Consider the following 13,430-nt stretch of genomic DNA (forward strand, 5'->3'; position numbering starts at 1 on the left):
TCTCTCTTCAACTTTCTTCAGAGAAACGAACATTTCTATGAGGCATCTCAATACCTACTTTTGCCAAGGTAATGCTTATAGTGTCTGTGGCGTTCCTGTAGCCACCTTAGTCTGCAGACCAGGTTTGGCAGAAGCAAAAAGAGGAAGAGAGTCAGGCAAATAGTTGTCACAAAACCCATTTACTTTATTAACAAGTTCAGAGAAGTCAGCTCAGATTTCTGTGAATTCCATTGTTGCATAAAATAAGAATGTGGATTTAATTAATCTGATTAAACTTTTGTCCCTCTTACCTTTGGTTCTCTCTTGAGTAAAAACAACAACAAAGAATAGGAGCTATGAACAGACAACACAGTCAATTGAATTAGAATGTGAAAAAAATCTAGATGCTTACCACATGCCTTAAACCAAAATAAATTCCAGATGGGCTGAAATATGAAGTATAAATAACGGAAGCTTGAGAGGACTAGAAGAAATAAGTGAATAATTATATTATACTTCGTAAAGGAGAGTTGAATAGACATATCCCCCAAAACAAAGCTTCTAAGGGAAAATATTGATAGATTTGATAACATGACATTTTTATATGTGGTAAGGCAGACAATTAGACCCAATTAAAAGACTAATCAGAATCTGGAAAAAACATTTATAATACACTTGACAGATAAAAGATTAATTTCCTTAATTTTTAAAGAAATCTTATGGGGTCAGTAAGAGATGACAATCTCAGTGGAAAAATGAAAGAATGTCCATCATCACTAGTGATCAAATACATGCTAATTAACAACAAAAACATATTATAGCTGTGAAATTATGAAAGAAAAATACCCAATGTTGATAAGGTCATGGGCAAAAGACAGTCTTATACACTGAAATAGCAATGGTTACATTTTATTTGATACATACTATATGTGTCAGATCCTATTTTACATTTTTATGTATATTTTTTACATTTAATCTTCAGAAGAACTCTATGAAATAAATGCCATTGTTTTACTAATTTTTCAGATGTGAAAACTAAGACCTAGAGGGGTTCAGTAAGTTGTCCAGTACCTTTAGCCAGAGGTTGTTAAGCTAAGATTTGAACCCAGAGTCTATCTAAGAGGCCATAGTCTTAGTCATCACTGTAGGCTATCTCCATTAAAGGAGAGTTTAAACTGCTAATACCCTTCTGAAAGACAATTTGGCAAAACCAATTTAATTGCAAAACTTGTTAAAATGTTCAGGTGCTTTTACCCAAGAATTCCTCTTTTAGGAATATAATAGATAATATGAGAAGAGTGCAAAATTATGTGTGCAATGGCATATATTAGAGTATGGTGCACAATAAGGAGATAATACTAAATCAAAGATGCAGGAAGTGGCTATGTAATTTCAGGGACATCTATATTGGAATATTATGCACATATTAAAAATGATAATGTAGAAATATATTTAGGGTCAGGGGAATGAATATGCATTCTTTGAGTTCAAAAGCCTAGTATTTAATTTGTTGCCAAGTCCAATAATAAGCCCTTTTATGGTAATAATACTGTTTTTATTTATTGAGATCCCTCTACATTCTGAGTATTTATGACCAAAATAGATAAATATCTCTATTGTGGTGGAGTTTACATTCTAGTGAGGTAGACAGACTATAAACAAGAATAAAAAGGAAAATATATATTAGGTTCAAAAGTAATTGGTGCAAAAGTAATTGCGGTTTTTGCAATTATTTTTAACCTTTTAAACTGCAATTACTTTTGCACCTACCTACTAGCATATTAGAGGGTAAGAAGAAAAAAATAAAGCACATAGAATGTTGGGAGGAAGGTGGCGACTGAAATTTAGGTAGAATGACCAGGAAGGACCTCAAAAAAGATGACTTTTTTAAAACAAACAACACATATCTCATGAGGAAATTGACATACAGAGTCATGAAGTAATTTCTCTGAGGTCTGACACCCAGTTAGTACAAGAGGCAGAATGCAAGCACCCTGATTCTATTATGCTATAAAAACTTCAATTAAATAAAAACTTTAGAATTATATTTTGAATTATTAATAGTAATTATTTATGGTGAGACGTGTTCATTTTAAAAAAGAAAACTACCGGGTTTGCTAATGTATAAGATACATGGTATCTTTTCGTGATGATTTGTGTGGCCATAATAGTGGTGAGCAATAGGAGTAGACTATCAGAAGTCTTAGACAACTTTTAATGGATGTCAGGGCACCCTAGACCCGACTCACTTCTCTGGATTCTGCTATAGTTACTGTGCTTCTGTTCAACACTCTGATTCTCATAATGATAACCTTTATCCCTAGATATGGGGTCTCGAGAATTGCTTCTCTTCTGCACCACCTGTACAATCGCACTGCCGTTATTCAAACCACTGGATCTCTCCTTTTTTATTCCCTGCTCCTCAGATCCCACATTCAATGAATGACCAAATCTAATAGGTTTTACCTTCATCATTTCCTTATACATGTCCTCTTCTTTCCATTGTCATAGTCAAGGCACTAGTTTAAGCTTTAACTCTCTCTCTCTCTCTTTCTCTCTCTGTCTCATATAGGCATCACACAAATTTCTCCACACCCTCACAATGTATCCAGAAGACCACCTTCAGGAAAATAGCTGGGTTTTACCAAACCCAATCAGGACATCCCATGGTCAAGCACTTTCAATGGATACCCCAGTTTCTATTACTGTTAGTGCAAAGCTATACATCCTGGCACTGATGGCTAGAAGTGAATGACTAGCCATTCAGAATGACTAGATTTCTGAATTTTTACTCCCAATTGTACATGTTTTATAGTCCAGCCACGACAGAGATATTATTGCTCACCAAATAACCTACATTCTTCTGTATTTCTTTTTTCAGTTCTTATAGTTAGGCAGGACATATGGCTAGTTATGGTTAATTGGCTGTTAACAGACAAGACATATGTCACTTCTGTGCCAGAGCATAGAAGAACAGGTGTGAGTTCTGCTTCTTTATTCTCCTAAAGCAACGGGAAGCTGCACATTTCAGATCATGTAGCTACAAAGTAGTAGAATCTAAGTCCCCACTGATCTCTGATGGATATACAGTGAGAGCAAGAAATAAACCTTTGATGCGTTAGTATGTGGTTATTTTTGAACCATTGGGATTTTGGAGTTAATTTTTTACCACACTACAACCTAGCTTATCTAACCTAATATTAATACACCAACTAAAGTGGATGAATCACCAATTCCTGTACCAATTTGTACTTACCCATATCCTTACCTTTGCATTTACTTGTCTCTCCATTGGGAACTTCTTTCTTTGAATGATCAATTCCTCCATCACTTGTCACATTGCTCTACTTATTTAAATTTTATTCATCCTTCCAGAACCATCTCGAATGCCAACCTTGCCTTGGGGCTTCTCTGTATTTGCCCAATCAGATATACTTTATCCTTCTAATTATAAAGAAGCTTGGCAGTTACCTTTTTGATTGCTCTTCACAAATTCTGTCTCATATTGTAGTTATTGGTATATTTACTTTTTCTCTCAGTTAGAATAGTAGGCCCTCTGAGGGTTGGAATCATATAGCTATGCCTAACCTATAGAGTCCCTTATATCACAGCTTTCTGAAAAGTATTTGTGAAACTGAGTTGAAGACTCAGAAGTGTGCAATATAGTTTTCAAAATTTCTACCACATGGGTAAAAATATGTTTTAGGTATTTGGGGAAATAACTTCTATGTAGATATAATTTTTTTTTTTCCACAAATTATGCTAGTTTCCTATTCCGTTCCTATTTTCATCATTAAATGATAAACTCTTTTTTCACTATTGTCCTTTCAAGAACTAGGATATTGCTTGCCACAAAATTCAGTGCTAGATAACATGTCTGTGAGTAAGGAAAGATTTAGTATATAAAACATTACTGTATTAAAAATTGAGTTGGTTAAGATTGAATTGCATACAAGATCTCTAGGCCTGTAAAGAGCCCTCAACATGTAAGATGAGTGAGTTTTAAAGATAATAACGGCTTCAGAATAAGGAAACGAAAACTAAGTTTTGAAGGTGTTACACTTTGCAAAGGATTCTCATATATATTATTTCATCATTTGATTCTTATAAGAACTCTCTGAAGTAGGCAGGTATTATCCCCACTTTAAAGATGAAGAAACTAAATCCCAGAAAGGTTAAGTGATTTATGCAAGGTCAAACAGGTGGTTTAAATGGAGTTCTCAGGTCTCTGAATTCCTGGTCTGCTGCTCTTTATTTTGTAGGTTATCGCCTTTTCTTATGTAAGTTTAGGACAAGGAACATTTTTAGTATCATCATTATGCTTGTGTAATATGTTATCTTGGCAGCTGCAACTATGGTAAGTTGCTGAAGGAGGCACACACACAGACGTGCGTGCGTACCACACACACACACACACACACACACACACACACACACACACACACAGAATTATACAAGCCTCCTCCAGACTAGGCTAAAATAGAATTAATCCTGTGTTCATTGCTGGTGAATGCTGAATCCTTCTACATTGGTGTTTGTGTTTAAGAATAAGTCAGTATACACACTGTAATTGAATGTCAAGAAATATGAAAATATATTGTTTTATTGCTACTGTTCATTGATTTATCGAAGTGATTTATTGTCGATGGACATGCAGTACAACAAATCACTTTGCTGACACCATCAGCTGCCTTAACTAGGTTGTCAGCTCACGACATTAAAGGTAATGGATGGTGATTATTTTATAGTAATGGGTTTAATCAGCGCTTTGAATGACTTAGCAGTCATGTCAGAGTAGAGCCAGCTCATCATTCATCAAGGCAGCATTTTGTTTACCAACATCATCTATAATTCATTTGATTGTTGACAATCATCAGCAAATACCTCTCAGGCAAAGTTTTATCTGCACAGCTGCAGCAGGCGAAGCCTCCCCATGTGGCTGCTTGAGCACATGCAGGTGGGAAGGGACACACTTGCCCCAGGCCCCTAGGAAGGTGGCTTCCACCAACTGGGCTTCTAGTATTCTCACCATTCCCATGGATTGGATTTTTTCAGTTTCCATCTCTTGAACTCCTGATCTCATAGGGTCTTCAGTCACACAGGAAGACTTTAGGCTTTAGGTAGAAAGTCTACAAAAGTAAGAAAATGAGAAGCACGTGATCTTGTTGCTTGAATCGGCTCAACACGGCTACACATGTGATCCTGGCTCCATCACACAGTGATCTGAGCTCCATCCACTGCAGAGGATCAAATGCGTCTGGGCAGGTTTGGTGATGGGAGTGGGAGTGGGGAGGCTGGGGGGATGGAGACACTGCAAGTATCTATTTTCATGAGAGATTGTAGGGAGGGCTTCCTGTAGGAAAGCTCAACATAAAGCTAGGGCCATTTTTGGCCCTTTGGGCATCTCACCATCTCATCTTTCTTACCAGAAAGACAAATTTATATACGTGCAACATTTTTACATGTAATTTTACTGAGTTTGCAAACTCCCGAAGCCTAGCCATAAACAGGAAGCTAGAGTAGTCAGGACCTTGGATTCTGGAGGTAGCTATATTTGGCAGAATATCTGCTTTGCTCATTACCACTCGTGAGCCTTTATCTATAAATGGGTGTCAACAATATTACCTTTGTCATGGGATAGCTGTGAATGTTAAATGAGGTAATGTGCTTAACGCTATGCCCTGCACAGAGTAAGTGCTCAAAAAATGTTGGTTCTTATTTTTGTTATTGTTTTTCTACATATGAATTCAGGTTCAGAGGTCTTGTCCTAATGGAAGAGAGAATCAGAAAGCCAAATTAAAGTGGAAACAAAGTCTCAGTTGTCTGAATTCATAGTTGTGTTTTTGTCCTATTTGCCTACTCATTTTCAGATGCAACCCTAACAAGAGACACAGGGAAGAGAACAGAAGCCGTAAGTAAGATATTGAAAGAAAGAGTTGGTCTGCAGTTTGGGGGCAAGCTGCAATATAAGTTGTACTATGTTAGTTTTCTGTGTAACAGGACATAGGACGTAGCACATACCTTTGGCCCCTTATAGGTCTCAGGGCATCAGTGGAGGTACAGTTTCCAGTGGGAAGAAGTGTGCCAGATGGGAGATGGCCACACCAATAGGAGTGGCTTCAGGCATGCTCAGCAGAAGCAGCGCTGGGAACAGAAAGATGCCATAGGACCTAGAGGTGCCACAGACCCAGTGGTACCTGGAGCATGAGAGGGGGAAGAGGAACCAATAAGCCATGTAGTGTCCATAGGACAATGTGATTTTGTGGGATATCCCCTAAGGACTGCCAGAAATTATTTTATCTGGGGACAAGCATACGTCACAAGAAGCTGGAGGCCCTAAACTAGTAAGGAGAGGACAAAAGCTAGAGAAGCGTTGGTCCACAATAATTAGCAACACGCCTTAGGCAGAGCTATTTCTCATCTCCTGGCTTGCTTTTCTCCTTCATGACTGAGAATGTCAATCAGGATATGTAGACCTCAGTGGGTAAGGAATAGGTAGAGATGTATCAGATCATCTGATAGCCATTTTCAAAATACACATAGTTGGGACTCTTAGAGGATCTTATCAGAATCTGTGGTTGGGGTTTGGTAGATATTGGATAGGATGGAGGTGGGAGAGCTGAGGGTGTGTGAGCGTGTGTGTGTGTGTGTGTGTGTGTGTGTGTGTGTGTATGTGTGTGTGTGTGTGTATTTTAGTGGGGATGAAATGCATATATAAACTCCCTATATTATTCCGATTGATATTTCCATCTTTGATAACCATTAGATCAGAATATCTCTGGTTTCCTTTCGGTTCTATGATTTTATAAAATTATGTTGCATTAAGTTCTTAGAATCAGCTTTAGTTTTCTTTTTTAGATCTATTCTTATTTCTTAGTCTGGCCCAAACATCCCTGGTCATGGATGGAGTAAGTTCCTCTAAGTTAGAGATTGTAGGAGAGCTATTAGATATGGATACCAAGTAGTTTAAGAAATTAACACAAATATTATAATAAGGATTTCATTGAGTACTTGCGATGTGATAAACACTGTTCAAAATGATTTTCATGTATTAACACATTTAATCTCACAACAAACTTATAGGGTAGGTTTGGTATAGATTTAAAGAGAGAGAGGGGCAGAGAGAGAGAGAGAGAGAGAGAGAGAGAGAGAGAGAGAGAGAGAGAGAAATTCAAGCACATAGAAGTAAAACAACTTGCCCAAGATCACCCGGCTAGAAAGAGGTAGAACCAGACTTCGAACCCAAGCATCTGATTCCAGGGCTGTTAACCCCTGCTCTATAACTGCATGGGTATGACTAATGCATAGAGTGAACAGCTAGGGAAAAATCCCTCCCAGACTAGGTCCACACCTCTCAGACCACAGTTAACATGTAGGTGAGGTAAGAAGCCCCAACCGTGCTTTAATCACATGGATGACAGGACTCTTTTGCTCGTAATGTTGCAAATGACTTTATCAAGACAAGAGGCAACTTATTTAGTTGGCATGTTATATATACACTAATAATACCCTCTTTGGTGCTGAAAGGAAAAGCACAGTGTGGGGACAGGATGGCCAGGGAGTCACAAAGGGTCTATTGCAGGTATCTGAGCCTGTGGCACAGAAGACAACTTTGCTTGCTTCAAAATGCAGTTGGGGTCAGGCCCACTCTTGAAACCTGCAGACTCCTTTTGGCTTGGATCAACGGTCTTCTCTCATAAAAATCCTATGGAAAAAGGACCATGTCAAGGACAGAGAGACAGACCACTGCAAATCACCACCATAATGACGAAATCATCATGTTCCTGCGGCAGTAACAGGGCACAAACATGGACACCGAATCCCAAAGGAGTGGCAGAGATTTGAAAAAAAGAAAAATAAAGAAAAAAGAAAAAGAAAGCAAAAAAATAAAAGGGTCTTAAATCGTACTTTGGATGCCAGTGGAATAATATGATGATGCACTTTTTTTCAAAACAAAATTGCTTGTTTAATAGCATGCACTTTATTAGATAAATATTTTTTCACCTATTTTATCATCCGCAAAAAGCCAGGAAATACCAGATTTAAACAAGTAGTGTAAAACAGAGGAGACTATAAAGAAAACTTTTATTGCTTTTGAAACAACCCCATTTCCTTATATCTCCATAATGCAAGAAGAGCTGTCTGCCTCCGCTCTGACTCCAGGAAATATTAATGTGTAAGTTCTCTCTGCCAAAACCATCTTCTCTCATCTCCGGATGATAGAAAGAACACTCAGGAAGCAGGTAGAGGGGAAGGACAAAGGGTCTTCAAAATGAGTTTGTTCAATTTGTGATGAGTAAAAGCTACCACTGAAGAGATGTTTCTTCATTTACTAAAATGCCTTCTTGCCAAATGCCCTTCACAAATCTCCAAAATGAGGGCTCACCTCCTCAAACACCAGAACTTTCCACTTGTAAGGAGCTTCCACTAGCAAAAAGTGGTGTCACAGCTTGGGCAAAATGATAAATACTCTTAAGCAAGAAAATTTATATATCTTTCTCTACTGCTGCAAGGGAAAACATGGGAACTGGTGTCACTACTTACCTTTGATTTCCTATCTCTTTGAAAATCCAAAGGCTCAACTAATTGGAATTTGAAGGCACTTAAATAATCAAAGTTTTATGTTCAAGTGCTACACCCAAAGCTTGGAGCTTATGAGAGATTTCAAATATTTGAGTAACCACTGTGTTCATTGAGGGCCTGAACATACACAAGATAAGCCATTAGATGATAGTATAAAACTGAACATAATCAGGTGATTAAAAACAAAAACAAAAACAAAAAACAAAATTGCAAAAAGGAGAAATCATTGTGGGCTGGGATAGTTAGGTAAGGCTTTGAGACAAAATGGGCCTTAAGGAAATGATTGACCAGAAAAGGTACATTTGGAAGACAGAAAGCACTGTAGCAGGGCTTTAGCGATGGGAGTGTTCTTGAAGAATGAGGTGACTCTCTTGAGTATAACTTGATTTGGTTACAAGTGTGTTGTGTATTTAAATCACTGTCTGAAAGCATGCTAATATTACTATAATTTTTGATGAATAACACATGACTCATGCAATTTTCAAACCTTCAAAACTAAATGGATGGGTGAAATTTAGCGAAGTTGTGAAAAAACAGCAATGACAGTGTTGCCAATTTCCTTCTAGAAGAATGAAGGAGAGAAAGAAGACAATGTCTCCAAGTGGAACTGTTGCTGTGAAATGGGTATCATTCAGACATGTTAATGGTTGAACCAATTCTATATCAATTGGATGGGAAATAACCACAGATAATCTTATTTGAACAAACTTTGAATCTTTAATAGAAATAATATATCCTATGCATTTGTTGTAGAAAATGTTTTTAAGTGCACATTGAAAAATTTTAAAAAATGCTTATAAACTCACTATCCACCCCTCCCCCCAAAGATAAATTAATGTTTTGGTATATATCCTTCAGACTGTGTGTATGAGAATGTATGTGTGTTAGAGTGTGATTATAATGGCATACACTTTGTGGCAGATTATATACAGTAAGTCTTCCCTTCATATCATTGATAGGTTCATGGAAACTGAGACTTTGAGTGATGTATAATGAAACCAGCTTTACCACAGGCTAATTGATATAAACAAGAATTAAGTTCCTATGGCATATTTCTTGTTGCAAAAACATCACCAAACTTCTAAAGAAAGGTCCCAAACACTGCTAATATTAGACATTGAAATAAATGTGAGCTATACATGCATTTAAGAAAGATGATACAAACAAGACAACGATTTTCCAACCCGCTTGTTTCCAGTTCAGGCTGATGGGTGGTTGGAGCCTATCTCCTGGAGGCTCAGCCCCGCACAGGACAACCTTCCATTGCAGAGCCACTCACACACACCCCCACTCATGCAGACTGGGACAATGTAGACATGCCATTTCACTTAATGTGCACATCGTTGGAATGTGAAAGGAGACTGGAGCACCTGTTGGAAACACATCTAGACATCGGGACAACATGCAAACTCCACACAAACTGTGGCCCCACTGAAAATCAATTTCCCCACCCTCGTCAGAGTTATAAAGACACAATGTTATTTGAGGACCTGCTGTATTCTCTGGCTCTCAAAACGTCATCCTTCTGCATATGCATATGCCATGGTATAATACCCTCCTACATTGACTTTGAGATTAGCCACGTAACTTTCATCAACCAACGGGACACCAGGAAGCATGATGCAAGCAAAAGGCTTGGTAACCATGTAGTCTATTGTCCTTCAGAGTAAAAGCCCACATTTATAGAGAAGTCCAGACATCCCAGATGTGCCAGATAAGTCAGGCCCCAGGTGAGTCTATAGACACATTGCACAGCATTCCTGTAACAGGGAAACCCAGAAGAATCCAGCAGGACTCTTTAGCCAAACAAAAGTTGTACTAAATGGTTATTTTCAGCCACTACGTGTGAGGGTAAAACTGATGCAGTATTTTAAACCTGATTTTTCACTTACTATATCGTGAACAATTTCTTATGTTCCGAAATAGAACTCCAGAACGCTATTTTAAAATGATTTCATCATATTCCATTACAACACGTACCACAATCCGTTTAACTAATGCCTTACAGTTTGACATACTTATAATTAACTTTTAATGCTCAATTTGTGACTCAGTTGGTGGCTCAATTGGCCACTTCCACTAGATGTGGTTCAAGGAATGTAAGTTTATTTTAAAACAAGTTTATATCACTACATTCTAAGCTGTTTAAGAACTGTAGTCATGAATTAATCAGCTTCCCCCCACCCTTAAGCCCTTGCATTTTGTATGGCAAATGGTGCCAAAAATATTTACTGAATAAAAAAAAAAAGAATAAATAAATATGTTTTATAAATAAATTTGAAAAAAATAGCATTTAATATACTATAAATTTCAATACAGTGTAATTGTATTGGTAATGAGGAAATGTTGGTCTCTCTTTCTGTACTTTGGACTTACATGCTGTCCAGAAACACGGAGAAATGAATGTCTCCATTGAATTCAGTGTTCCCACATCAAAACTTATTCCCGTGTTCCATTCTCTCAATGTCTTGCTTAAAGTGGAGGTGGCAAGTAGCTTAGATGGCAGGTGGCAACCCGAAGAACTAATTTGTACTAAATTGATAGCTTACTGTGTTTACTATCCCAAAGATGTGTCTGTTCATGAAGAAATAGTTTGTATTTCCTCAAACCATACATTATCCGTATTCTGATCGTTACGGCAAGAAAATAGTTGGAGGTCATCAGGTGTTTTAGGGTTTTTTTGTTTCTTTGTTTCCCTCTGTAAATAGGGATAAATCAGAAATGGCCACATTGTATTTTTCAAGAAATTACCTTCCTTTGTTAAAGCTAATTCAATAGTTAATTTAGATTTGAATGGAAATGTTTTAGAAAGGTGAAAGAATCAAGACAAGCTCTTTTTCACATTAAACTCTAGGGCAAATTCTTTTGTGTTTTGTTTCCTTTGGATAAAGGGAAGTGCACTACAATCTTCATTTTTAATTAGATTTTAAAGTATATTTAATCCCCAGGTTAAAGCATATTATTTATGTTTAATAGAGAAATGAACAACCTGAAGGATGTCATCTGCAGATTGAAACCACAGTTCTAAGCTATTTAAATAACACTGTCTCAGAGGCACCAAAACTTCCAAAGACATTCTTGCTGTTTCAGACTTTGACCAAGAAAACTCTTTTCCTTCCCTGCTTTTCATGGTTAACCATTTTAAATATCCACTCATTTTACTTCACTTTCCCCACTATAGCATTCTCCTTCTTTGGGAGGCAGGGGAAAGAGACTCAATATTTCAGAACACAGCCTGTGGCTCCTAGAAATAATCACATTTATTCATATTTTGCAACTAACAAGACTGAGACCCAGGTGGTTACAGAAGACATTGGCTGTGGAGCTGGCACTCAGATCTCTCTGGATCCAAAGCAAGTTATTTCTGAAACTGAACAGTCAGAAGGCCTAGATTCTCCTCATGGTTTTTGCAGTGCTTGTGCGGTCTTGAACAAATACACGAGTCTCAATTACATTATTAGCGAAAAGTTCCACCTTCATAGTTATTCATGGCAATAACGTTGCTTTTCCTACTTATCTCATGGGGTTGATATGATAATGGTTGGGAATATGTTTTAAAAACTGCACTGTCTTCAAGACACGGATTGCCTCAAGTCCCAGATTCTGAATTCGTTTAAATAAAATAACGACTGTGCCCACATATGGTGCATATGCGTGCTGGCCATTCCCATGAGTGAGAAAGAGTAGGAATCTTTAGAGGGACCCTTTGAACTGAGCCTCACGGTCCCTGTTTGCATGGTGACTCAGTGTTTTTCTTTTCTTCCTGTCTTAAAACTGTTTTGGGGATTTTTCTTTTAAACTTTCATAACAGGGCTGAGATCTACTCACCAAGAACAGTTTTTGAAGGGAGGAAAAATGACAGCCATAAAGGACTGATGCCTTAGCAACACATATATTAAATCTGGTGAGAGAAGATCTGAGATGAATCGAATGATGTCTGAACGTAGAGTGCGGAATGTCTTTTAGTCATTGACCCTAATTATTGACTTTGGTGGACCTGTTTAGTGCATCAACACCTCTTTTACTGTCATCTAAACTCTTAGATACCTTCCCCTGTTCTTTCACAAATTTTATTTCTCTGCAACAGTTTCCCTCCTATTTTCTCATCCTCTACAATAGAAATTTTTGTGCCAAGAGTTGGACACTAAATGATGAGAGACACGTTGGCCCTCGATTTACATTATGGTTGGTCAATTTATTTTTAGTGGTCCTTTAAAATTCCCACCTGCAAAACGAGGATATGATGTTTGCTCAGATCTCTTCATTCTGAATATTGAAAAGGTGTTTGGAAAACTTATGGGTTCCTTTGAATCACACTGATTGCCTGCAGCGCCTTTTTGTGATTACAAATAGTAGTTCAATGTTCCAGTACTTCTTTTCCTCCAGAGGCAATATGCACTTAGTAAAATAATGTAATGTTTCTATTAGTTTGAACTATGTGAGATTGCTGTATTTGTAGGGAAAAATGACCAAACACCAGCAATTTCATATAGTTCAGTATCTCAAATGATTGTTTTTCTGCATACGTGTTTACCTCTTAATATGTGGACCACACCACATCTATCCTGCTTCCCTAAAAAGAAATAATATCATAATTTGTTTTTATTAATATATATTCTAAAATAATAAAGTTTTCTTCTGCAATCTACAGTGATTATTCATCAGATCATACAGCTTAGGAACTTGATACAGATGATATAGTCATGAGGAAATGCTGTATCGCCATTTGCCAGTGGACAAGTTTGTGGCATTTCACTGTTTTGGGAAAAGAAAAGTTATGCAGACTGTTCCCAGGCATGAAGAGTAATGGGTGGAGACAGCAGGAATCATGGTGGCCAGGGCCAGGTAGCGGGGAGAGAAGGGATACT

The sequence above is a fragment of the Rhinolophus sinicus genome, linkage group LG05 (assembly GCF_036562045.2).
Source record: "Rhinolophus sinicus isolate RSC01 linkage group LG05, ASM3656204v1, whole genome shotgun sequence".
NCBI classification, from domain to species: domain Eukaryota; kingdom Metazoa; phylum Chordata; class Mammalia; order Chiroptera; family Rhinolophidae; genus Rhinolophus; species Rhinolophus sinicus.